This window comes from Mercenaria mercenaria, chromosome 16, assembly GCF_021730395.1.
Source record: "Mercenaria mercenaria strain notata chromosome 16, MADL_Memer_1, whole genome shotgun sequence".
Classification (NCBI taxonomy): Eukaryota; Metazoa; Mollusca; class Bivalvia; order Venerida; family Veneridae; genus Mercenaria; species Mercenaria mercenaria.
The window spans coordinates 13062191-13087480 of NC_069376.1; the positions used below are offsets into that span (position 1 = coordinate 13062191).

Consider the following 25290-nt stretch of genomic DNA (forward strand, 5'->3'; position numbering starts at 1 on the left):
AGGTAAAGTTTAACAAAACTAATTTTAGTATTCAATTATATCAAACTATTATTTAAACATTCTTTACATTCTGAGGTTCATTAAGGATACTTTATAAAACAAGTTCACATATGGCCTAAAAAAATTATTTGTTTCTGGTAACATGCTCAAAAAAATTAGGGTAGGTAGGTCTGAATTTTTTTTTTTTTTGTGAATTTTTTTTTTATTAAAGGAGACTTTTCAGAAATTATTTTTGTGTCAAAAAATGAATGTAAATAAGGGGGTAATGCCTTCAGAGCATCAGTAAGTTGATTTCTAATATCACTGGACATGTTTAAAGCATAAAAAGAGCAGTTTTGCAACTTCTTGTTAAAAAGTTGAAAAAAATATTCTCCAAAAAACATTTAGGGTCGGGCCAAAAATTTAGGGTAGGTCGGGATACCGGAAACAACAATTTTTTTACGCCTATACATTTGTTCGTCCAAATTTAGTTGCCTTTGATTAAGATTTCAAGTTTTAGAATCAGTCTAAATTCCACCAAATAGATTTGGATATAAATTTTTAAGGTAAAGATTAATCGATTAGTTTATAAACAATGTCTCCTTAAAATATACTGAGCTACAGTTATCTTGCATGTTAAGCCTTTTGACAAATAATGAAATAGTGTATTTTCTGTCTTAGGTTTCAGATCGGCATAAATAATTATATCATGTATCTGATAAAGAAACGATCATTCAGAACATTGTACATGTGGGTCAGAGTTGAGTATACTCTGCATCTCGATATAGCCGATGGAGCTCATTCAGCATGGGTAAAATGACTATTGCAGGCCGTCCTAGTTATAATCATACCTGATATGTGCTCTTTGTCCAATACAGTGTAAGGAATACCTCTCAGTAGCGCAATTTTAAGTCCTAGAATAATTGCATGTTTAGGGTAATGTCCCAAGCATTTTTCGTGAACAGAAGTTGAAAGAAAAGTTACGATCAGGTTACCCTAAACAAACATTTTAATTTTAGGCGTAACAACCCTTTCAATATTTAACTAAAACTGTAATAGGTTTGCCTATTTCACTCTCTAGTACACATGTCTTCAAAATGTCTAAGAATACAGGACTGGCTTGATACATTTATTTCTGCCTTTGTATGTATTCTTGTAGTTACACTGATGAGTTTCCTCCAACTTAAAGCGGCTAATTATGAAGCGTATTACATAATCAAAGCAAAGTACCAGTTCTTTTGACCATTTCCAGTTGACAGGATTAGCAATGTCAATGTAACTATGCTATAAATGCCTGTTTACAACCTGCTTGATACAATGTTATTTGCAACATACGTGAACATCTCTTACGGGGTTGCTTTTAATACGTCTAATTGTTTAAGAAAATATATTCTCTGGCCTCATTTTGATATTTCTTTGCATGATAGAACAACCTATCCTTCCAGTTGTCATGTCTTGCAAACGTATTGAGACAGTATCATAACCAGATAATGTATTATGAAGAATGTTAGCTTTAAGTTTACGTTCTTTGATGTGTCTTTTCCTGTCGGATTTTAGTCCTTGTTTTTATTCCAAAAAGACGGCTTACCACAGAATTAGTCAGCATGTACCAGAACTGTTCTGAACGGCCAAATTAAGCTACAGCTAACAACTAGCAAACTGTTTTACTATAGAAAATAACAGTGTGTATAAGTGTTGGTTGCTCGTAAGATTATCCCTTTGTGGTTTTGTTTTATGCATCTGCAGCAAACAAATGTGTACCATGTCCCATACAAGTTAGTGCACCACATGTTGTGACTTCAAACTTTTGGAACAATACATGGTCATGTTATAAACAAAGGTATCAAGCTGTAAGTCAGTAAATTGTGCCAGATAAAATTCTAGATTCTAACAGAAATAGACAGCATGAAAACATCTAAATTACCTCATGTTGGCATTTCTAATATTTATATAATTATGAAGCCATGTTTGGGGAGAGTCATTAAGGTATGAACATACTAAATAGCTGGCATATTCTAAGATAAAATTGACAAATTTCAAATGGCTACAGCACAGAGCAGGACCCGTTCTAAATGTCTGTAGCTTACATTTTTACATTTTATTAAAGAATATTGTCGGTGCTGAATAAGAACATCAAAAGAAAATTGCGGGTAATGTTCTTCAGTCAAACAAACCAACTACAATATCAAGTAAAAATGATATCCCAAATTGTATGACCTACAGAATATTTCAATTAATAAATCTGTCATGCTATCATATTATTGTGAAAATGCTTCCTATATGCCAAGGATAGATCCGTTATGTGATTTCAGCAAAACAAAATGTAAAAAGGGAAGGAAAAAAACCTTTACAGAGCAAAGGAGGAGGACTCTTTAAATGCTCCATTTTGCGATTACCATGATTTTTTTCCGCGCCAGTTTTCAATTTAGTGTCTATATACCTTAATAGTGACCCTTGCATTGCTTGATTCTGTTGTTAAATCTGGATTGACCAGTAATGACACTTGACTTTCATTACTATGTACACTTCATAGAACCAATTAAATGCCAGCGCAATAACACATTCATGTATAAGAAATATAAATTTGTCAAACAAATGTATAGGAGAAGTGCTGGGAAACCTATTACAATTCCTGGATATATATCAAAAGGGTGTAAATATCAGTTTCATTTATTTTATGGGTCTTTGGATAAGTCATTTGATTTGAAAACATGATCATGTCATATACATATAACATACAAAAATAATCTATTGAAGGGTCTCTCTTTTTGATATAAAGATATTGCCCCCTAATAATTACAGATATAAAGGTAACCTCGTGGACCTAAACATGAGAATATGTTTTACTTTTCTGATATGTTATACATAAGATCCATGAATTCTGTTTCTTTATTTATGTTAAGTTCAGTAATATGATATTTGTTAAAATTTAACGATTGAAATAAATTAATTTGCCCTTAAATTGTGATTTTTAACAATTTCCCCTTTAAGGATCTCATATTTTTCCTGAGTCTTGTATATTGAATGTGTATAAAATGTAATTGAATAAATTTTGTGTCAAGGGTTATAATTGGTAAAGGTAATGAATTAACATTTTTGTATATGTAGTCCATTTCCGATCCAGTATACCTTATAATACTTAAATTCAAACTCTCATGCTTTCTTCATAAGAAACATATTTTTACATGCAGTTGTGAAATTAAACATACAGTAAAATATAATTTCCTCCCTTTTTAGTATGTATCTTGAGAAATAAGAGTATTTTGCAGTAAACTTTGTATATCTGTCGATACCAAATGGTTGTTTGTCTATGCTAGTGATATGTTATCCATGTTTAGATCATATGAAACATTACTTTATAAATAAATTTCAATTTAAAGGAAAATTATTTTTTTCCAAGACATTTTTACCTCCCTTTTTAAAATTGATTTAAAAGGAGGTTCCAGGACAGATATAGCGTGTCTCCTACTCTTGTAGGATTTGGGATACCTTAAAGTAATTTCATGCAAAACTTGGTGCTTTCTTCACAAACGGGAACATCTTTGCCATTTTTCGTTCCATATCTTACTCGCTATCATGCATCAGTGAACACGAAGGTTTGTAGTATGTGGAAAGGAGTCTGAAAACAAAGAATGTTTCTCATTGCAGAGTTGGTGCAGCCGTTCTGCGCAGGCGCGGAATTATTATCCATTGGAGCGCACGGCAAAATTACTCATTTTTTTGCATGTCCGCACGCATTTAGTGTATCAAATGCATAATATCGATGGGTCAGTGCAACACGGTCGTAACTCAATTTTTGAAAACTTTACAGGAGAAGCAAAAAACATTTTTATATTCAAATGATGTAATGAAAAACAATACAATCTATATTATTTTTATCAAATAACAATAATAACTACAATACTATGGGAAAAAATGTCAAAAAAATGTTCACTGAGGAGTTAATTAACGTTATTTGAAAGTTTTCCAGTTACGACCATGTTGCGCTGAAATGTGTGGAAATTTTGTCAAAAACTTAGTGCAACAAGGTCGTAACTAAATGATAACAAGTAATTTATTGGAGATAATTCATAACAGAGATGTTTATTCAAAAGACTATTAATTCAATATTTTTAAGCATATCCATTTATCTTTTTCTGTACTTTCATTGACTTGTTTTACTCGCAAAAATGTCAAAAAAAAATCATATAATATGTAGAAATAACAAGAGCACCGCCTTGCGGGTGCTGACGCTCATCTGATTTTTTTTGAGTGATAGAAATATTGTCCTACCCGTGATTTTCTAAGTCTAAAAAGGGCCATCATTCTTGCAAAAAGCAGGATAGAGTTATGTTTCTTGATGTACAGTGTCCACTTATGATGGTGAAAAACTGTTGAAAGTTTTAAAGCAATAGCTTTGATAGTTTATGAGAAAAGTTGACTTAAACATAATACTCAACCAAGAAAATGATTTTCTAAGTCCAAAAGGGGCAATAATTATTGCAAAAATCAGGATGGAGTTACGCTGCTTGCTGTACAGGGTCAGCTTATGATGGTGAACAAGTGTTGCAAGTTTCAAAGCAATAGCTTTGATAGTTTAAGAGAAAAAGTTGACCTAAACATAAAACTTAACCAAGAAATCTGATATTTTCTAAGTCCAAAAGGGGCCATAAATCTTGCAAAAAGCAGGATGGAGTTATGTTTCTTGCTGTACAGGGTCAACTTATGATGGTGAACAAGTGTTGCAAGTTTTAAAGCAATAGCTTTGATAGTTTAGGATAAAAGCTGACCTAAACATAAAACTTAACCAAGAAAACTGATTTTCTAAGTCCAAAAGGGGCAATAAATCTTGCAAAAAGCAAGATGGAGTTATGTTTCTTGCTGTACAGGGTCAGCTTATGATGGTGAACAAGTATTCCAAGTTTCAAAGCAATAGCTTTGACAGTTTGGGAGAAAAGTTGACCTAAACATAAAACTTAACCACGAAATCTGATATTTTCTAAGTACAAAAGGGGCCATAAATCTTGCAAAAAGCAAGATGGAGTTATGTTTCTTGCTATACAGGGTCAGCTTATGATGGTGAACAAGTATTCCAAGTTTCAAAGCAATAGCTTTGATAGTTTAGGAGAAAAGCTGACCTAAACATAAAACTTAACCAGGCAACGCCGACGCAGACGCCGACGCCGACAACCGCTCAAGTGATGACAATAACTCATCAGTTTTTTTCAAAAAATCAGATGAGCTAAAAATGTACTACTACAAAAACACATTTTAAATTATTAAAAGTATTTTACAGTAAAAAGACAATAAGAGCTTGACTTGGTCCAAGATATTTGCATATTTTACTGAATGTAGGCTCTGAGAGTTTTAATATTCAAAGTTATTTCAGTATTTTACAGTAAATGGACATAATATAAGAGCTTGACTGATCAAAGGTACTTGAATATTTTACTGAATATAGGCACTGGGAGCCTTTATGGTCAAACTTATTTCATTATTTTACAGTAAATGGACAATAGAAGCTTGACTTGTCCAAAATATTTACATATTTTACTGAATATAGGCTCTGAGAGCTTTTATGGTCAAAGTTATTTCAGTATTTTACAGTAAATGGACAATAAGTGCTTGACTGGTCCAAGGTACTTGAATATTTTACAGTAAGTAGACACTGAGTGTCTTTAAAATACAAGATATTTGCATATTTTATAGAATATAGGCATTATGAGCCTTTAAGGTCTAAGATATTTGAATATGTCTGTGTTTAGTTATTAGATTTTCAACAAGAATATGCACGTTCTGCAGCATGAATAACGCATGCCAAGGAGCAAAATACTATTCTGCAAAAAAAATGTGCATGCTTCTTGATACAAGTCTAAATGTCTTTTTATTACATAAAAAATCTACACTTAAACAATTATCAATGGATAAATTTGTTCTTTAGCTTGAGTAAAACTGAAAATGTTATAATTAAAGAACATTATAAACACAACAACACAGTCACATGAAACTAACATCAAAAATGATGCCATACACCTGATGTAAAATTTGAAAGTCAGTATGGTCTGTTCCTGAAAAATTTTGTAAAATATGTATGAAGTGGCAGCCTCTGATGCATATTTTTTGTCTAAATTTTCAGGTATTAAGAGGGTCCCCACTTCCTATTAGGTTGGTCAGGGGGGTCTCCCTCTGGAATACAGGTAATAAATGGAAGCCTCTAGTGCCTTTTTGGGTCACAACTTGGTACATGATGGGATACCTCCCTCCTGTTAAGGGGGTCAGGTGGTTCTCTCCCTGGATTTTCTTTTTTAATATAGGTATGAAATGGTGGCCTCAGGTGCAATTGGGTTTAAATGTAAAGGTATAGAAGGGGTTCAGAGGGTTTCCCCACTAGAAATATTTTGAACATAGTTATGAAATACTGGCTTCTTGTGCATTTTTGGGTCTGAATTTTGAGGTACAAGAGGTTAGGCCTCCCTACTGTTAGTAAGACTCAAGTGAGGAGAGAGGGGGAGGGCTCTCCCCTGGAAATTTCTGTAATTTAGGTATGAAATGGTTGCCTGTTGTGCATTTCTGGGCGTAAATTTTAAGGTACAGGAGGGGATAACGCCTTCCTGTTTGGTATAATACCTCCTTCCTATTTGGGGAGGGGGAATGTGTCTCCTCTGGAAGTTTTTGAAAATTAGGTATGAAACTAGAGCTGCTTTTGAGAAAAGCACATGTCTCCCACAGCTGCCAAGTCATCAGAATAGTAGTATGAGATCGGACGAGAAATGTTCAAGCGTAAAACCCTTCTCCCTATATATTCTTAATTCCCAATCAGACTTCCAGTTCTTTGATTATCAAAAACAACCCAATCAGACTTTCAGAGCTTTGATACAACCTAATCAGACTTCCAGAACTTTGATTATCAAATACAATCCAATCAGACTTTCAGTGCTTTGTTTATCAAAAACCAGTGTTTCAAGGGCCATACTTCCAAAGTGCCTGGGTTGATTTGGCTAGTTATCAAACTTGGATGAGGACTTATTGGCAAACGCATTTTTTCAAGTTTGGAGAAAATTGGATGAGAACTGTTCGACTTAAGAGTGTGGACAAGATCTGTGATAGACGGATGGATAGACAGACAGGAGTTAATCAATATGTCTCCCACCACACAGTGGTGTGGGAGACATAATAATGGCCTCTAGTGCATTTGCATCGGTCTATATGTTGAGGTACAGAGGGGATACTTCCCTCCTGTTATGGGCTCGGGAGCATCTCCCCTTCTGGAAATTTTGAAATGCAGGCATGAAATGGTGGCCTCTGGTGCAGTTTTGGGTCTATATATTGAGAAAATATTATTTTGTTTGCATGCAACTTCGATGAGTTTAAGTCACTGTGGGGTGGGGGATATAGAGGGAGCATGGGCTCTCTTGGCCATGGCCCTTGATCAGCCAGGCCTTTATGTTGGGCGTTTTTGAAACACAAAAATCAAGTAACTCATTCATTAAATTTAAATGTAAAATTATTAATGCTGATCATTTATGTTTTAGTGGTTTAACAACTTATACAAATATTCGATATACCTAAAAAAATCTTCTGTATATCCAAATAAAACTTATCGGAATACAAGCTTTACAAGCAGAAGTCATGCTTCACTTATAGCACAGAAAAATTTCCACCTTTAATAATACCATTTTGTATTTTGCACAATTCATGGAAATATGCATACAAAAGAAAAATGTTCATTGTTATCCTTTCACAGTTTTACATGAAACTTGCAAAAAGGGAAAAGTTTATTTAATAATTACAAGTATAACAAGAGCTGTCACAGGAGACAGCGCGCTCGACTATTTCGATGCTGGATAGTGAAACTGGGCACATCTGAGGAAACTAGAGCTGTCATTGGAGTGTTTAATGACTCCAGTTGTGGATGAAGATATTGCACAATAGCCTGAGTTGCGGAAAGACGCCGACGCCGGGGCGAGTAGGATAGCTCTACTTATACTTCGTATAGTCGAGCTAAAAAGCATAGCTGTCAAGGCTCCACAAAGGCCACGAGTGTGATCAGGGTTCAAAGGGAAGGTTTTCCCTCGTGGGGGTCTAGAGGGCGATGATCCCTAAAAGCTGGAAACGCCCTCACACGGAAAATATAGATTTTTAACACAAAATATATCTGGTTTTGAATAGTCTCCCTCCGTGTTTACTTTTTGTGACGTTTATTCATGCGGTAGAAATAACACGTTGCACCGGTGAATGTAAAAGATGTATTATACAGTATAGAAACACTGTGTCAATGTCGCCTCGCATGTTTGATTCAGTATTATTATAAATTTTCTACGAAAAAAAAAACAATTGATTTCTTTATTTCTTTAAAATGCGTGTGGCCTTGAATAGAAGGCGTGTGAGCGTGATCTAGGGCCAAAATGCGTGTGTCTTGACAGGTTTGAAAAAGGTGCATTTTCTCCTCTTAAAATTAAGTCAAGACATTATGAATAGGGCTTCTGATGCTAAAAACTACTGAATTTGGAAGAGGTTTTGCTGAGAAATAGTTAACAGAGTATTTTTTTAACAGAGTAAGACTTTTTAATGTTTTGGTAAAATCCTAAACATGTTGGTCAATAAATTCTTAACATCACTTAACAAAATATGAAATATGGTAATAATATTAATTTTGTAGTATAAATACCATTTCAAAGTTGTTTAAAAACAAAAATCATCCTTATTTATCATTTAAGGGGGAATGGTACTTTGTCAAAATTTAAGATTTGCTGATTGTCTTATATACCAAAATAAACTTGAAGATATTTCCAATTGATATCATCATCTTTTAGAGCAATAAACATTCGTATGACGTTACCATGACGTCGCAAACATGACCCGTTTTCGCGCTTTTTACGTCCGTTAATGGTAGCACTAAAATAGTATAAAACTCGATACTACAAGCGTATTGTTGGCGTCAATGCATTAGATATATATCAAACGACAGAATAAAGCAATTTCTTAGTGATTATTAACATGAACAGGTATTTTCTATCTGAATTTTCGAAGGAGGTTCGAAAACAGACATTTGGTTGTTTAAGAAAATTCAGGAAGAAAATCGATTCTGATCCATTTTGCAAAAAATTGGGCCCGTGGAATTTTTGCCAAATTTTTGTATGTGAAAATTCATTATGTTGTTAATATCTATGCCAAAATAGAAAAAAGTTCACCGAAGCGTTTTTTGTAGTAAAACCGTTTGAACTTGACTACTGCAGCGTCGTTAAAAGACATGTAATCGTTATGTAACGTTACATGTGTTTATTTTAAATGGCTTGTCATAATTCTACCTGGAAACCTATAAACAAGCAGTTATGAGACATGAATTAAATATTTCAATCTAATCGTAAAAATATTACACATTTCATAACATGCAGTATTCCAAAATATTTTCATTGAAAAGTGCGTATCTTTTAAATTACTAGAAGTTCTTGATGTTCATTTCAATAGCCACTTCATGCACCTTTTTCAAACTCAGCTGCTCTCTAAAATAAGTCGCGATAAATACGGACAGTTCAGAAGGCTAGAAAAGTTAAGTTTTTGAAGAAAGGGAGTGTCGGGAGTGATAATAAAACGGAGAAAAGCAAAATAGAAGAATCGTCGATTATGCATATTTTGGTAATGTATTTGACAATGGTTGCAAAATATGCGGAAAAAGACTTTACTGAAGCCCGCCCGCTTAGCTCAATAGGTAAGAGCGTTGGTCTACGGATCTCGGGGTCGCTAGTTCGTCCTCGGACGGGGCGTATGTTCTCCGTGACTATTTGATGAACGACACTGTGTCTGATTCATTAGTCCTCCACCTCTGATTCATGTGGGGAAGTTGGCAGTTTACTTGCGGAGAACAGGTTTGTACTGGTACAGAATCCAGGAAAACTGGTTAGGTTAACAGCCCGCCGTTATATGACTGAAAAACTGTTGAAAAAATGGTGTTAAACTCAAAACAAAGACTTTACTGGAAAAAACCTATTTTCCGAAACTAAGTATGGTCTATATAGTGTACTACATTTTAAATGTAAAATCTAAAATGCCACGGCATTTTACGGAACCCCTATTTAATAAACGTTGCAGCTGCATTAGGTAAGCATGGGATAATTAAAATACAGATTCAGATTCAGATTTATTGGCATATCGGCATATACAATATACCTTTGGCCATTTACAGAAATAAAAAGGATGGCCAAGATATCACAAAATATACAGTAAAAAAACAACTATAGGTTCTAAATATATATATTAATCATTAAGAAGCAGCAATATCTGTAAGTTTTTCCTTTCTTAATTGCATAGCATAATATACATATTTGGCTGTATTTCTTATATTTTTATTATTACTTGAAGATAATGTCCTTGCAAATTTATTTATACATGGAAATGACTGAACAATACCATACTTTTGACGAAGATTTCTATAAATTGGACAGCATACCAGAAAATGATATTCAGATTCTACATTTTGTGTACAAAGTTTACAAACACGTAAGTTTCTTTCAACTCCAGAAAATCTTCCACTTTCAATTTCAAGATTATGAGAACAAAGCCTAAAACGAGACATTTCTTTTCTATGTAAATCGTTACCTACTACATCTAAATATTTTTCAAATTTGTACACCTTTTTAAACTTTCTATAATAAAACAATTTGGACTGGTTACTTATCACATCATTCCAGTCTTGTACATACTGGTCACGTAATCTTTGTTTAACATGGCATATAATTAATATCATAGTTCTGATTATTCCACAAATAACTATATCCTAAGATATCCAGTTGTCTTTTAACAGCTGAAGCCCAAGTAGATTCAATATTGTTATTTAACAAATCACACTGTTCTATAAAAATTTGTGTACAAGTGACTGGGGAGTTTTCATTATATTTAACCAATACTTTAGAGATCGCTCTTTACATATAACAGAAAGAGGGAAACGACCAAGCTCACCAAGAACAGCAGCATTGGAAGTCTGAGGACGAACTCCTAGAATGATTTTACAGAACCTTTTCCGCACAGTTCTATCCGAATGTGAATTTCGTTTAAATTGTATTAATGATACAATTAAAGGCAGATTTATAGAAACGGTAATAAGACTGTTAAAAAGTTGATTAATTTTCTGAATCAAGTTTTTACGCTCGTTTCACAGTATGGCGGGTAGTTTCCTTAAACATGTTCCTGGGAACGACCAGTACTAAACCCCTAACTTCCGACACAAAACTACCAAGTGTTCTCACATAAAGAGCCATGTTCGGTAGCGGGGCTCGAACTTACAGTCCTCCATCAGTGAGATATCTCAGTGAATCAGACCACGTAGGCAGTCCTAAAAGTTGACAGTTTATATATATACGTTATTTTTCTTTTGCAAGCAGTACAACGGAATTTTAAAATTCGAATGTTACGTATGAATTTTAAGATTCCGCCGTGTACTGTTTGCAAAGATTACACGTCAAAACATTACATAAATGGATACCGTTCTACCTGTTTTAACATATGTTATTTGAGCCGCGCCATGAAAAAACCAACAAAGTGGCTTTGCGACTAGCTTTGATCCACACCAGCTTGCGCAGTCTTGTCAGGATCTATGTTGTTCGCTTTTAAAGCCTATTGCAATTTAGGAAACCGTTAGCGAACAGCATGGATCCTGACCAGACTGCAAAGCCACCGTATGTTGGTTTTCACAAGGCGCGGCTCATTTCATTTAAATATTTCTGTTATTAGTTATTTGTTGCACAGGACGGGGAAAAAAGCCTGAATAGAAACGACTAAATTATGAATTTTAAACATGCCATCACGGACATGCCCCTTCCGTTTACATGACGACATAACGATATAGAATGATGAATGTTCGTCCATATGCCGTCGCGGCTTGTTTCACAATATTGTCTTTCCTAAAATTCAATAAAAAATATATTAAAGTTTGCAATGTTGATCCAAATAGAAACTAGCAGTATACACTAGAGAACGATCACTCAAAAAGATGCTAAATCCGTTCCCGATCCTGGATTATGTACTGAGCTTTTATTTTACACGTATTTTAGAAAGAATAAGTTTGAATAGAATGGCTGTATAATAGGTCTTAATAAATTAAGAATGCTTATATTTTTAATAAAAAAACAGCCAATGAGCGGCAGTAAGCTTGTCTACCTGCCTGACATAACTGAAATACTGAAAGGGCCGTAAAACAGGATTCTATCAATCAAAACAAACAATAATATGAATTCATTTGGAATTTCCATATAAGCCGACAATCTCGCATGTTATGCGCCCTTTTCCGAGGTCACCGTACCGCGCTACTGATAATTTCCTGACAAGTCAACACGATGCTGGTACAAATCTATAATTTAGGTTGTGTTTCTGTAATAAGAATGTATATAACAGCCGTACTTAATCAGTATCTGTTTGTCTCCCTTGGCTATATTTTTGCATGAAAACAAAAATGGGATAATCTCGTAAATATCAGCACTAAAGAAATATTATCAATAAATCTATCTATAAATATAAATTTGCCATCAAAATATTATGTTTGTTTCAAAGCAACTTATTACATAAAATAAATACACATAAAAAATAATATATATGTAATTTAACACACCCGTGTGAGTGATAATTATCTATGACTGCTATATAAGTTTAATAATTTTCTAAAAGTTAGAGTGAAAAAGAGCAATATTTTTATTGAGTTTTTTGTCAATTATTTATGTTAATTTCGTTTTGAAAATTATATTATTATTGACCCTTGAGCCATTGGATATGCTATGGTATTCACTGAAGAGGTCAATATTGTCCTCCTCCGTTGAATATCACATCATATCCGATGGCCCTTAACAGTCAATAACTGTTTATTATATGGGTTCAAGTTTATAAATAAGTAACAAATATTGTTGCAACATATGTAATGTTTGAAAGTAACAATAACTGTGTGAAAACTTATCAAAGTTTACACGAAAACAATTAAATATGGTCAACTTCACAGATGCCAAAAAAATGGAGCAATTCTGTAAAAGCTATGGAGCCCGATATTCGTGCTCAGTTGCATAAAGAGGCAAGCAATTCTGGACTGATGTACAAACATATTTTTACTCTACATTTTAATTGTCCTGAATATTTTTTTTTAAAAGAACAATTAACAATAGAAAATAATTTCCATTGCAAGCTTGTTTTCCAGTGCAAAGTGAGTTTCAATAAATCTTGAAGAAAAAGGAGAAGCTGAATTAATACAGGCGCTAGAAAGCATAGTTCCACATATGTATGGAGAGCACCATCTTTGCAACCACTGGTGTAAAAATAAGGCTAATAATGTAAATATTCACGTGCTTTCGTCATGTCTTAAGCGACGTTGTTTACTGCGTCACAATGCTCTAATTCAAACGGTTGTACTAGAAAAACGCTTCGGTGAACTTTTTTCTATTTTGGCACAGCCATTAACAACATAATGAATTTTTACATACAAAAAATTGGCAAAAATTCCACGGGCCATTTTTTTGCAAAATGGATCAGAAGCGATTTTTTCCCTGAATTTTCTTAAACAACCAAATGTCTGTTTTCGAACCTCCTTCGAAAATTCGGATAGAAAATACCTTTTCATGTTAATGATCACTAAGAAATTGCTTTATTCTGTCGTTTGATATATAATCTAATGCATTGACGCCAACAATACGTTTGTAGTATCGAGTTTTATACCATTTTAGTGCTACCATTAACGGACGTAAAAAGCGCGAAAACGGGTCATGTTTGCGACGTCATGGTAACGTCATACGCATGTTTATCGCTCTAAAAGATGATGATACAAATTTGAAATATCTTCAAGTTTATTTTGGTATATACGACTATTAGCAAATCTTAAATTTTGACAAAGTACCATTCCCCCTTAACTATTGTAATATGTTACTCTTTGTGAGTTACAACCATGTTGCACAGAAATTTCAAAGTGAAATAGCATACTAACTCTGTGCAACAAAGACGTATGTTGAGTTACGACCATGTTGCACTGACTGAAAGTGTCTTCCTGAGATACAACCTTTTGACAATTTTACTTTTTTCACTTTAATTTTAAGAATGTGATTTAGATATTTTAACAAGTGATGTATTTCTGTTAAATAAGGCAAATTATGTAAAAAAGTGTATTTGGTAAAAAAATCAAGTTACGACCATGTTGCACTGACCCATCGATATACTGACTAGAGGTTAGGGTTAGTATCACCATGGTTACAAAATATATACATTTAAGATATTTTCTTTCAAATTTAGTTAATCCGGTATATACCGGAGTCTGTAATATATCACAGGTGCACCAACTCTGTATTTAGTCACAGCCGAAAACAAACTATGTGTAATATCAAGAGGTGCGGCAAAAGTTAGTTCCCTTGGTCCGAAGCTTTTTTTCACATAGGTTGCTTGCCAGTAACCTCTTATGGTTACATGGAAACATGTATCAATGATCTACCTTATAAATTCAAAACTGCACCATGGTTCCACCAATCACCATATAGAACAATGACCTGCATCTCTTCAGTTCTCAAGTTAATGGTCTCTAGCCATTCTGTGTTACTGTTACTTCACACTGCAAAAAGAAATATAAAGTGCACAGACATATTAGATGCACATATACCACAATAAAATCAAGCTGGAGAATTTTAGATATATAGCTGTAATTTGGTAAAAAATTGCCAAATAAATAGATCCCATTTTTTCCATTTTGGCACAACTGAACATCACAAAGAGTCAAATTTTATGGACATTATTTCACTTTTCATAAAATAAGACACTTTATGTTTATATTCGCTTGTTTTCAGGTTGTTACTTGAAAATGAAAGTATGGTATTTATTCTGTAGACCGCTTTCTGGAATGCTGCAATACGATGGTACCCGACTTCAACTGACTTACACTCACTGCATACCATTCAACATCACCTTTTCTTTTTGTATTTTTGAAGCGAATGTATGAATATGAATACGTTGGAAAATAGATCTCTGATGGAATGAATATCTGGAAACTGTATTAAAATTGATCTGAAGTAGCTCAATTTTATATGAAACAAACAAAAAACAATTTCTTAAAATATAGCCTTTTAGTTTTCTTTTTTAAAATTGAGTTACCTCCCTTCCATTGTAACATTTGTTTTATTTTTACAAAAAAGCATGTTCTGGATTAGAGGAAAATGGTTCTAAATAAAAATGATCTTCTTACTTGACACATGATTTCTATGCTTCATATCCACTATCCAGTATGTTTTATTTTTACAAAAAAGCATGTTTTGTTTGTGTTCAGCTTTTCTATATCTCAGAGTACAGCTGGATTAGAGGAAAATGGTTCTAAATAAAAATGATCTGACTTGATACATGATTTCTATGCTTCATATCCACAATGTTTTCCCCACACACCGTATTAAACAATTCAGAGCTGCATTTCTTCATTTCTCAACTTCATGGACTGTAGGTATTCTGCTTTACTGTTACTTCCCAATGCACTGCAAAAGATTTGTTTGTTTTTTATTTTGAGGTCAATGCTATTTTTCAACAATATTTCAGTTGTTTTCTGGCAGGTATTTAACCTTACCAGTGTTCCTGGATTCTGTACCAGTACAAACTTGTTCTCTGTAATTGGCAATTCCCCATATGAAACAGAGGTCGAGTACAAATAATGTCATGGAGAACAGCATGTGCCTCACACGTGGCCCTAACTCATGGATGGTCAGGCTGATCTTGGTCTGCACTGTTCACTATGCTATCAATAAATTTTCAGAGAACACCCCCCTGAATGATAAATTGTATTGTCCAGACTGAATGATAGACCAGTCCATTTTAGTAATTTAGGAGGGTAAAGGGTAATTCTCAAAGTCTTCAAAATATCTTACAGTCAACATTGACTTCAAGTTAACTGATTAGTATTCATTTACCAATGGACTTTATGCACTGGTCACAAAGGCAGAATCACTAGCCGACACATGCTAAAGGTTAAATAACAACAGTTTAGGGCTTTTTGGGCCTGATTAAGGTGAATTCAGGCATTATTTATTATGATTACTTAGACAATAACATGTGAAACTATCGCAACAAGGAAACATTTAATATGTATATAGCAACAATAATGTGCTGACCTAGTCAAAACAATCTGACGTTCAAATTGTTTTATATTTGTGACGGGCAATCTAAACATCAAAACTTTGAAGGAACACAGTACACAGTCAGGTAAATGTCTTGGTTTTATCGCTTGCGCACCAGAAAATTTGTAATTTTGGATATTAATTGATAATTTCTACATAAATCAAAGAGGAATTGAAACCCCTTTTGATATATGTAAGTTTTATTTGAATTTACAGCCAATTCGTAAAATAATCAGCATTTTGAAGCATGTAAAGCGTTGACAGCTATGAAAATTTCATCGGAAATTGCTTTAACTATTTTGGTGTTTTGAATACTTGACGCTAGTGGAGACAATGAAAAAAATTATGTCAATGTTTCCACAGATCGCGTCAAATTAGTTGGACTAGTGCCAACCGTATCGCCAGTGGAATAGTTTGATTAACGTCTGTTGATTTGATCACAATTGATCAAATCGGCAAATGCTTCAATAATTTAACATAATGGCTGATATGATCTCACATGAGATTATCTCCTGTTGTCATTCTGTATATTCTATACTTCCTTTCATTGTACTTTCACTTTGGAAAACAGTGTATAAATTCTTAACTGCACATTTTTTAAGTCTTAAAAATCATACAGTATTTTAAATACCCTCTATGTAACATGATAAGATAGGTTTGAAAAGCGAATGCTAGCATTTCATTTTCTTTGCGGACACATTTTTCGGAAATCCTGCAACAAGGATTTGCAAGAGTTATCTTTCTTGTGATTACAGCCCTTTTCACGCCAATTTTGGGACCAAAATTTGGCCCCATTCCCAAGGCAAAATAATAAATTATACTTTTATCCCCAAGATTTCACTCGCGTTCATTTCAGTCGACGCAAAGATTTCAATCGTGTTCATTTCAATCTATGTGTATGTTACATTTCAGTAGAGTTTGGAAAATTTAAGTGAGGAAAGTTTTAGATACAAATGAACTAAAGCAGTTAATGTTTGGTTCTTTCAGGTGCCCAATGATTTTTTAAAGCACCTCCCAAGAGCCTCAAATCAAAGTGCTAATCATACCTTTAGGTGGTATTTTCGCTATACAGTAACAATTACATATTGTATAGAATAGATTCTATCTATATTTAAGTTTAATTATGGTCTATCCGCCCTTTCAGACACAATGAAGCATATAAATGCTACGCAGAGCATAGACCGCGTTTTTATATAGAATAGATTGTTTGTTTTTGGGTTTAACGCCGTTTTTCAACAGTATTTCAGTCATTTAACGGCTGGCAGTTAACCTAACCAGTGTTCCTGGATTCTGTACCAGTACAAACCTGTTCTCCGCAAGTAACTGCCAACTTCCCCACATGAAACAGAGGTGGAGGACTAATGATTTCAGACACAATGTCGTTTATCAAATAGTCATGGAGAACATAAGCCCCGCCCGAGGATCGAACTCATGACACCGCGATCCGTAGACCAACGCTCTACCTACTGAGCTAAGCGGAAGGGTATATAGAATAGATTATAAACTGAAATAAATATATAATAAAATTTTAAGCATTTAAAAAGCTTTTTAAAAGTCATAAAATACAAAAAGATAACTCTGTTTTTGATAAATGACCATATATTAAGTTTGAAATAAAAAGGTCAAAAATAAAAAGCTAAATATTAATAATGCTTTATAAACATCTAAGTAGTGAAAAAATGCCAAATAAAGGGAGATAATTAAAAAAATTGCAAACTTTTAAAGGAATAATTTTATACACTGAGCAATTACTTTTGCTGAAAAATAATTAAAACATTTTAATGAGAAGATTATAAACTATTTTTGATTCAATGTGATATTAGGATGAAATGGTTCAAGGGCAAATTGCTTGGTTAAAATATATAAAATTAAATAGAGATTTAAAAGAAAAAATAATGGCTACTAATTCTCGCACTTTGGGCTATGAAATGATTCCAAGATCTTGCAATTGGCTAAAGTCACGGCTAAAAGTGTGAAAGAGCCAGGGGAGGCCCTGATCTTACCCAATCTGTTTTTTGTTGTTGTTTTTTTTATTAAAAAAATCCCCAATCTGGTATTTTACGACGCAAATTTCCCCTTCTGAAAGGACCCGCCACCCTTCCCCAAAACTAAAAGGCAGTGGCTGGAGAACCGGAATCAGTTCCCTAGACAGCGATCTTATTTGTCCGGAACCGGTCCTCTAGCCTAAGTACTGTGCATTGGCTAGGGAACCGGAATTTAACTTCTATGCATAAAGCTCTGAAATTCACTTGTTTCTTTTGGTAAGTATTATGCATGTTTAATATTATCTAAATAAATTTAACATTTCAATTTTCAGCAAGTAATGCCCTAGCTTTCATTTATCTGTGCAATACCGTGTCTCCAAAAGTATACTCGCCGCATACTGTCCACCATACTGGAATGATAAAATAAACTAGTACGAATGTGGAAATAGGCAGCATTGGAGCAATCCGAAATAAACATGAAATGTAAAATTAAAAGGTATAAAACAATAAAAGAAACAGTTAAAACAAATTAAGTAATTTCTGTTAATTAGTATTGATCACATATCTTTGAACGTGAATTAAATGCAAAAGTGTTATAAACTGATCAAAGAAACTGCATGAGGTTTTAATGGCAATTAAATTAGTTTGTACATCTATAAACATGTAATGATACAAATAAAAATCAGTATTATTTTATATTTAAATAATTTTAACATAGTACATGTTGAACATGTTGAAAGCAAATAACATTTAACAAGAGGGCCATGATGGCCCTATATCGCCCACCTGTTATCATTGCACTTGAGGCCAAGAAGGTCCTCAGAAAAAATATCTAGGTCCAAAGGACAGGAACAACAAAGGGAAGAAATTTAACCAAAAAGAAAAAAAAATATCTTACAAGGTATAGATATGTTAAAATACACCTAAAAATTGGAGGTACCATCCATGATGTACCACAGAAAACTGGTCTCGTGTTTTCCCTACGGCCAAAAATAAAAAAGTTACTAAAAATAAGCTATTTACAGTAACATAAAAGGGAAGTAATAAAAAAAAATTACTGTAAGTGGACAAAAGAAGGATCTGCCAAATAAATCTGTTAACATAAATGAAATTTCAGATCAGTATCTTCATTAGTTATGGAGTTATAACAATTTTAATTTGAAATAAAGGGAGGTAATTTGACATAAAATCAGTCCATAGTTATATACCCTGATTGTCTCAGTCCAACTAATAACAATAATGAAATTTCAAGTAAGTCCTGTAAGTACTAATAAACTTTGATAATGTGGCAGTTGACCTCAATACAATCGACACTGTTTATTTTCCAATACAGGTAAATCCAATATTTGCTTTACAATATAGATCTATAACTGATTATCATTGAACATCCCTGGACTTATTGGACTCAACTGCCACATTATCAAAGTTTATTAGTACTTACTGATATAAATCCATTTTGATTACAATCAGGGGAGGTAATCAGATATAAAACTAGAGCTATCACTAAAGGTGATGAATGTACCCCCCCGCATGCACTGACACAGTACATTGCAATTTGATGCACACAAGATTGCATAATTATGTGGACTGTATGTATATAGACTGTATGTATACAATATAGTAACAAAAAACAAAGTCCCGTAACTATGCAGAATATTTATCTAAAAGAACGTAACATGCACCATGCACAACTAGGGTTGGTACTGATCACTTGTGTGAAGTTTCATTAAATTGTGTGCAAGGGTTCGGAAGATTAGGCGCGCTCAAGATTGCATAATGCAGACTGTATGTACATAGTATGTTAACAAGAAACAAAGTCCCATAACTCTGCAATTTTTGTCGTTGAAAGAACCTAACATGCCCCATGCACAACTACTGTTGTTACTGATCACTTGTGTGAAGTTTCATTAAATTGTGTCAAGGGGATGAGGAGCGATGGTGCACACAAGATTGTGTTTATGTATATAATATAGTAACAAAAATCAAAGTCCCGTAACTCTGCAATTTTTTTTCTGAAAGAACCTAACATGTCCCATGCACAACTACTGTTGTTACTAATCACTTGTGTGAAGTTTCATTAAATTGTGTCAAGGGGATGAGGAGAGATGGTGCGCACACGATTGTGTCTATGTATATAGTATAGTAACAAAAAACAAAGTCCCATAACTCTGCAATTTTTTTTTCTGAAAGAACCTAACATGCCCCATGCACAACTACTGTTGTAACTGATCACTTGTGTGAAGTTTCATTAAACTGTGTCAAGGGGATGAGGAGAGATGGTGCGCACAAGATTGTGTCTATGTATATAGTATAGTAACAAAAAACAAAGTACCGTAACTCTGCAAAAAAAATTTCTGAAAGAACCTAACATGTCCCATGCACAACTACTATTGTTAGTGATCACTTGTGTGAAGTTTCATTAAATTGTGTCAAGGGGATGAGGAGAGATGATGCGCACAAGATTGTGTCTATGTATATAGTATAGTAACAAAAAACAAAGTCCCGTAACTCTGCAAATTTTTTTTCTGAAAGAACCTAACATGCCCCATGCACAACTACTGTTGTTACTGATCACTTGTGTGAAGTTTCATTAAATTGTGTCAAGGGAATGAGGAGAGATGGTGCGCACAAGATTGTGTCTACGGACGGACAGACAGACAACCTGAAACCAGTATACCCCCCCTTACAACTTTGTTGTCGGAGGGTACAATAACTCTGGAACCTATGATTGGATCTGATTTGTCATGGAATCCAAGATTTATTGTTGTTCAAGATGTTTTGGAAGTTTATATCAAATAAAACCATAAATGAAGTCTCTATATGGCTGCAAAAGCCAAAATAGCCAATTTTCGACTTTTAACAGTCAGGGGTGTAACTGTTTCAAGTTATCACAGTTTATAACCCACTTGAGTTACTGCGTTTACTTTCATAACTTGTTTCAGTTATCATAAAATATTTCAAAGCCCTCCATTGTCAATTCCTCATTTTGAATGTGACTAATGCAGTCATTTCCTGAACCCTTGGCCTTTTATCTTTCCAGCTGTGCAGTAAATTTTTTTAGGCAAGGCTGATAAAGTCTTACGCAAATGGTATTTAAACTATAAAACTCTTAACATCCCATTATGCTCATCAGGTCATGATCAGACTAAAAGAGAATTTGATTAACCACAGTTTGCTACTAATTATACTTTAAAGGTCACTTTGTGAGAACAGTAAAAAGGCGTTTTTTGAATAACTTACCTGGGTTATCCTTATTTTATAACTAATACAGGTTATAAAATGCTTGAAAAAGTAACTGAAATAGGTTACATAACTTAAAACAGTTACACCCCTGACTGTTTAAGGGGCCATAACTCTGGAACCTATAAAGGAATCTGGCCAGTTGAAGAAAGGAAGCAAGATCTTGTGGTGATACAAGTTGTGTGCAAGTTTGGTTAAAATCAAATCATAAATGAAACTGCTATTGTGCAGACAAGGTCAAAATAGCTAATTCTGGCCCTTTCCGGGGCCATAACTCTGGAACCCATTATGGGATCTGGCCGGTTCAAGAAAGGAACCGAGAACTTATGGTGACACAAGTTTTATGTAAGTTTGATTAGATTCATATCATAAATGAAGCTGCTTTTGTGCAGACAAGGTCAAAATAGCTAATTCTGGCCCTTTCAGGGGCCATCACTCTGGAACCCATATCGAAATCTTGCCAGTTGAAGAAAGGAAGCAAGATCTTGTGGTGATACAAGTTGTGTGCAAGTTTGGCTAAAATCAAATCATAAATGAAGCTGCTATTGTGCAGACAAGGTCAAAATAGCTAATTCTGGCCCTTTCAGGGGCCATAACTCTGGAACCCATAATGGAATCTGGCCAGTTCAAGAAAGGAACCAAGATCTTATGGTGATACAAGTTGTGTGCCAGTTTGGTAAAAATCAAATCATAAATAAAGCTGCTTTTGTGCAGACAAGGTCAAAACAAGAGGGCCATGATGGCCCTATATCGCTCACCTGTTATCATTGCACTTGAGGACAAGTAGGTCCTCAGTAAAAATATTTAAGTCCAAAGAACAGGAACAACAAAGGGAAGAAATTTAACCAAGAAGAAAAAACAATTCTTACAAGGTACAGATATGTCAAAATACACCTAAAAATTGGAGGTACCATCCATGTTGTACCACAGAAAAGTGGTCTTGGTTTTTCCCTACAGCCAATAATAAAAAAGTTACTTAAAATAAGCTATTTATAGTAACGTAAAAGGGAAGTAATTAAAAAAATATATTGTAAATGAACAAAAGAAGGCTCTGCCAAATAAATCTGTTGACATAAATGAAATTTCAGATCAGTATCTTCATTAGTTACAGAGATATACCAATTTTAATTTGAAATAAAGGGAGGTAATTTGACATAAAATCAGTCCATAGTTATCTACCCTGATTGTCTCAGTCCAACTAATAAGAATAATCAAATTTCAAATAAGTCCTATAAGTACTTACTGATATAAATCCATTTTGATTACAATCAGGGGAGGTAATCAGATATAAAATAACTCTGGAACCTACGATTGGATCTGATTTGTCATGGAATCTAAGATTTATTGTTGTTGAAGATATTTTGGAAGTTTTTATCAAATAAAACCATAAATGAAGTCTCTATATGGCTGCAAAAGCCAAAATAGCCAATTTTGGACCTTTAAGGGACCATAACTCTGGAACCCATAAAGGAATCTGGCCAGTTCAAAAAAGGAACCAAGATCTTGCGGTGATACAAGTTGTGTGCAAATTTGGTTAACATCAAATCAAAAATAAAGCTGCTATTGTGCAGACAAGGTCAAAATAGCTAATTTTGGCCCTTTCAGGGGCCATAACTCTGGAACCCATTATGGGATCTGGCCGGTTCAAGAAAGGAACCGAGATCTTATGGTGACACAAGTTTTATGCAAGTTTGATTAAATTCAAATCATAAATGAAGCTGCTATTGTGCAGACAAGGTCAGAATGGCTAATTCTGGCCCTTTCAGGGGCCATAACTCTAGAACCCATTATGGGATCTGGCCAGTTTAAGAAAGGAACCAAGATCTTATGGTGATACAAGTTGTGTGCAAGTTTGGTTAAAATAAAATCATAAAAGAAGCTAGTATTGTGCAGACAAGGTCAAAATAGCTAATTTTGGCCCTTTCAGGGGCCATAACTCTGGAACCCATAATGGAATCTGGCCAGTTCAAGAAAGGAACCAAGATCTTGTGGTGATACAAGTTGTGTGCCAGTTTGGTAAAAATCAAATCATAAATAAAGCTGCTATTGTGCAGACAAGGTCAAAATAGCTAATTTTGGCCCTTTCAGGGGCCATAACTCTGTAACCCATAATGGGATCTGGCCGGTTCAAGAAAGGAACCGTGATCTTATGGTGATACAAGTATGCAAGTTTGGTTAAAATAAAATCATAAACGAAACCACTATCGTGCAGACACGAAATTGTTGACGCACGGATGCACGAGACGCACGGACGACGGACGAAGGGTGATCACAAAACCTCACCTTGTCACTAAGTGACAGGTGAGCTAATAACTAATTTTGGCCCTTTCAGGGGCCATAACTCTGGAACCCATAATGGGATCTGGCCAGTTCAAGAAAGGAACCATGATCTTATGGTGATACAAGTTGTGTGCAAGTTTGGTTAAAATAAGATCATAAATGAAACCACTATCGTGCAGACAAGAAATTGTTGACAGACGGACGGACTGACGACAGACGAAGGGTGATCACAAAAACTCACCTTGTCACTATGTGACAGGTGAGCTAAAAACGGGAAAGTGAGTTTTCACGCGTTTTTTCTAGGGCTGTAACGGGTATCCGAGTACTCGGATATCCACGAGTTTGACCAAAAGTTTGAGTACGGATATTCCTCATTGTCAAGATCGCTGGATCGCGATCTTTTTCATTAATACATGCAATATGTAAAATTCTATCAATAAAACTAAATTAAAGCTACATTAAACGTCTTCAATGAATTTTCTTGCACATCTAAGACGATTACGCGTTGTCAGATTCTAAACCGGATGTAAACAAATGTCTAAGGTAGAGTTAGCATTGGTCTTATATTCGAACTAAAATTAATATGAAATCTGTCACATTTATCATTTAAGTAATTAAATTCAATAAAAAGTTAGATACGAAATTTCTGTCCAACAAATAAAATTTTCTTATCAAAAAGTGCGGAACTGTTACTAAATATTGTGATATTAATGACCGACGTCATATTGTTCATCTGCAAGTCCACCCGCGAAACCTTACATTAATTTATGAGCAAAACATTAAACATAGGTCAAAACTATTTAACTGTGCACTATGAGAACTGCAAAGTTTAGATTCCATAAAGAAAGAAGTACAAAAATAACAGGCTTGCATTTTTGTATCATTATGTTCGTTACTGCTGGTAATCCGTGGTTCGATCTGTGAATCGTCAGCCCCGACTTGCGGATCGGATTGGATCGCCACTTGTCTGACGATCCACAGCCCTAGTTTATTCGTATACTAGTTTTTATCATTCCAATTCTGTGGTGCCAGGTTGTGGATTATACCTGAACATACCACTGCTGAACCAGTTGGGTTTCGACATTTCTGGCAGTCAAGATTACAACAACAACAATATGGCGGACAGTAAACGCAGATAAATGCAAGGGCATGGTAAAATTAATTAAGAGAACAATATGCATGACATTTAGCAAAAAAAACAAAAGTGGATTCTGGCAGCATTATGCATAGAAATAAAATTCTGTTTATTTAGGTTATAGAAGCGGTTCCGGACAAATACGTACGCTCTCTAGGGAATCTGCCAAACAAAAAAAGGGCTGCTCTATCACTTAGTCCAAATAATTGTTGACCTTGACCTAGTCTTAAAATTTGGAACATTCAAAAATGGCTCAGTGGTGGGCGCCAAGATCACTCTGTGATATCTTGTTAGGTTAAAGGTCAAGGTCAGATTGAACCAGAACGGTAGAACTTTTGTTTACAGTGAGCATATAATTTCTGTTCCTTGTGCAATTACTGAATGCATCAAGGGGGGCATTTCGTATTCGACGAGCTCTTGTTTTCATGGAATCTGCCTGAAAATTGGTCAGAATGTTAACCTAGATTATGTCTAAGTCAAGTTTGAAACTGGGTCACATGCGGTCCAAAACTAGGTCATTAGGTCAAATAATAGAAAAACCTTGTGACCACTCTAAAGGCCATAGTTTTCATGGGATCTG

The 25290-nt window shown here is 34.4% G+C and overlaps 1 long non-coding RNA gene across 6 annotated transcripts in view; it reads right to left on the reverse strand.

Moving 5' to 3' along the window:
- Positions 1–24903, reverse strand: part of LOC128549476 (uncharacterized) — a 41909-nt gene extending 17006 nt beyond the window's left edge. Inside the window, exons 1-3 of one of the 6 annotated variants that reach the window (XR_008367741.1) lie at positions 24859–24903; positions 15300–15434; positions 14411–14527 (exon numbers count right to left, since the gene is read on the reverse strand). This is a non-coding gene — a long non-coding RNA (uncharacterized LOC128549476). Of the gene's footprint in view, positions 1–3468; positions 3599–14410; positions 14528–15154; positions 15201–15299; positions 16038–24858 lie in introns of those variants that run through there. The other 5 variants (XR_008367744.1, XR_008367740.1, XR_008367739.1 and 2 more) reach the window with 5 other exon arrangements.
- Positions 24904–25290: the final 387 nt, after the last annotated feature.